Source organism: Galeopterus variegatus, unplaced genomic scaffold (genome assembly GCF_000696425.1).
Source record: "Galeopterus variegatus unplaced genomic scaffold, G_variegatus-3.0.2 Scaffold6226, whole genome shotgun sequence".
Taxonomy (NCBI): Eukaryota; Metazoa; Chordata; class Mammalia; order Dermoptera; family Cynocephalidae; genus Galeopterus; species Galeopterus variegatus.
Window position 1 is genome coordinate 120410 of NW_007732337.1, and position 3167 is coordinate 123576.

The 3167-nt window shown below is 39.8% G+C and overlaps 1 pseudogene; it reads right to left on the minus strand.

Annotated features, from left to right (window-relative positions):
* Positions 1-83: 83 nt before the first annotated feature.
* Positions 84-3167, minus strand: part of LOC103606014 — a 7701-nt pseudogene continuing 4617 nt past the window's right edge.

A 3167-nucleotide genomic window follows, 5' to 3' on the forward strand; every position in this document is an offset into this window, starting at 1 on the left:
AACCCTCGGCTGGAGTGCCGCCGCACTCCCAAGCAGCGCACTGTAGCAGAGCACCACCGGGCTGGCCCCTTCAGTGTCCTTTTTATGTCTTTATTCCTCAGACTGTAGATGAAGGGGTTCAGCATGGGAGTGACCACAGTGTACATCACTGAGGTTGTTGAACTCGAGTGTGAGTTGTGTGAAGCAGCAGAGCTAAGGTACACACCTAGGCTTGTGCAGTAAAATAAGGAGACAACTGAGAGGTGAGAAGCACAGGTGGAAAATGCTTTATACTTCCCCTGAGCTGATGGAATTCTATATATGGAGGAAACTATCTTAGAGTACGAGTAAACTATACCAGCGAGGAATCCCACACTCAGCTGTGCTGATGCAAAATACATCACCAGGTCATTAAGAAACTAGTCATAACACGTAAGATGGACCACCTGATTAAGTTCACAGAATAAGTGTCGGATTTCCATGTGTGTACAGAAGGACAGCTGCAACACCATTAAACTATGTAACAAGGAATGTGGGACACTCATGATCCAGGACACCAGAACCAGCCATCCACAGAGCCGAGGATTCATGATGACTGTGTACTGCAGGGGGTGACAGATGGCCACATGGTCAAGAGGACTCTGTCCAATCCTGCAAAGTTTATGAAAAAGTACATCTGGGTGATGCAGCCTTCATATGTTATGACTTTGTTCTGTATCTGTATGTTCACCAGCATCTTTGGGATGGTGGTGGAGATGAAACAGTTGTCCAGAAAGGACAGCTTGGTGGGGATGAAGTACATGGGTGTGTGGAGGTGGGAGTCTGAGGTGGTGGCCAGGATGATGAGCAGGTTTCCAAACAAGGTGACCAGTTTCATGGACAGGAACAGCCCAAAGAGGAAGGGTTGTAATTCTGGTTCCTCTAAAAATCCCATAAGAAATTTGTGTATAATTCTCTGGTTTCATGTTTTGAAGGGTACTGCCAAAAGAAAAAACAAAGAAACAAAAATCCCCAGAAAAACAAAAGAATAAAGAGATCGAGAGAAACAGAAATTTAAACCAACATGCATTACTCACCTATCAGAAGTGCTATTAATTATATTCTACAGCTATGACATTAATTCCTATATTTTTGTAACAATCTGGTCCCCTTTAAGTGATTCCTCATCCCATGTCTGATTATGAATTCCAGTCCCATGTTTACCCTTTTCTCAAGAGGTCATGTATTCAAAAGTTTTAATAAGAAATGTCTAATCTATAACTGAACAGTATAGAAAAACAAAAATTTCTACTGTAAATTATGTAGAAAAATTCAAGCAAATGAGAAGTATCATACACTATTCAGATGGTCATAAGTGCTATGAAGTAAAAGAAAGAAGGTAAAAAGGAAAGAGTGGATGGGCTGTGTTATCTTTTTACTGTGCATTCAGGGAAGGTGAGCTGACAAGGTAACATCTGAACAAAGACCTCAAGGAAGACAAGACAGGAGGATATTTGGGAATGTGTGTGCCCAGCAGGAGGAATGTCCAGGGAAAACATCCACAGAAATTTGATTTTTTTAGATGTCTGTGGCCCAAAAGGAAGTCAGTACAGCTGGAGAATAAGGAAGAGGAGTGTGATGGGAGATGGTGTCACAGAATGTTGAAGAAGGAGGTGGCCTTATTGCTGCTGAAACTTAAAGACACACTAAGTCCCTCTCTCCAGATGTTGTATTTACACTGTAATAGATTGGCTTAAAATGTACTCTTGAATTTAAATGCATTTGCTCTTTATTTTCACAAGTTGCCTTGAGTTCTTGCATCTGAATTATGAGTCACTTTCTGGAACACATTGAGCCTTGGTCCCCTTTCTCTGAAACCACCCATCACCCCTAAAAGGACACACACATGCACACACACATGCACACTCAGCATGCACATACACAGAGCATGTATACACATAAAGCAAAGAGACTTTTTTTTTTTGTGACCAGCCGCACCGCGCTCAGACAGTGAGCGCACCAGCCAGGCCATCCCTATATAGGATCCGAACCCGCGGTGGCAGTGCTGCTGCGCTCCCAGCGCCGCACTCTCCCGAGTGCACCAGGGGGTCAGCCCAAAGCAAAGAGACTTCTGGGGACATATTAACCATATTCTTTTGACCCTCAATGACATGTTAGAGAGGAGTGAATACCAGGCATGTTTTCATTATTAAATTATCTTTCCGTTTTCATATGGTTATGTTCTGCCCTCTATTTAAAGAAATATATAGAAAAAAATCTGTGTCATAAACACAGAGAGAGGAAATAAAAAGACCTCATGGGGAAAAAAAAAAATCTAACAAGCTCAGGTGGTTCTGAGAGACTGAAAAAAACAAAGCTTCCTTAGTTATGTCTACATCCAAAAATCCTTACATCCCTTTCATACCCAGAAAAAATAATGAAAGAGAATAACATAAGTTTGTCTAAAAAACAAAAGTAATGCTATCTTTTTGGTGTCACAACACTNGCCCATTCCTCACTTTTCTTGTGTGGAAATCTATTCTTTGGTATTCTTAGGTTTTCAGATATGGTTTATATTTTAGAAGACATCCCATGGCAACTTCTATTCCTGCTTCTGGTCTTTGTCCAACATGCATAGCCTCCCTGATGTTACTCTATGACAACCTGCACAGACCATGACAATTGTATCTTTTTACACTGAAGAAATAATTTCCATATACCTCATCCTTGGCGGCACTGCACCATGCTCACATTTATTTCAGTGTACTCTGTTTTCATCATTATAATGCAAGATCTAACTGACCAGGATTTCACCTGCTCTGCCCACCTTATGTTTTTACAAATGTATGTGGATACATGTGCATTATATAAAAGCAAATGTTAAGTCAATGAGAAGGTGTGAGATAAAAAGAAATGGCAGGAGAATAAAACAGGGTGATTTCAAATTAATGGTAGTAACCAGATTGAAAGGTGCCTCAATAACTAAAGCAAATATATAAAATAGCATTATTTTAATGATTTCCATATAGATTAATAATTCAATTTACAAAGACCTATTCATAAGAGAATATAACCTACAATTGAGTTAGAATCATCTAAACATAATTTGTCATACAAATGTACACATATTAAATATGTTTATGAAATATAAAGGTGATCTTTAATATAATGAGGAAGAGGAATGCTTTTCAATTGATGGCTGAAGGAAA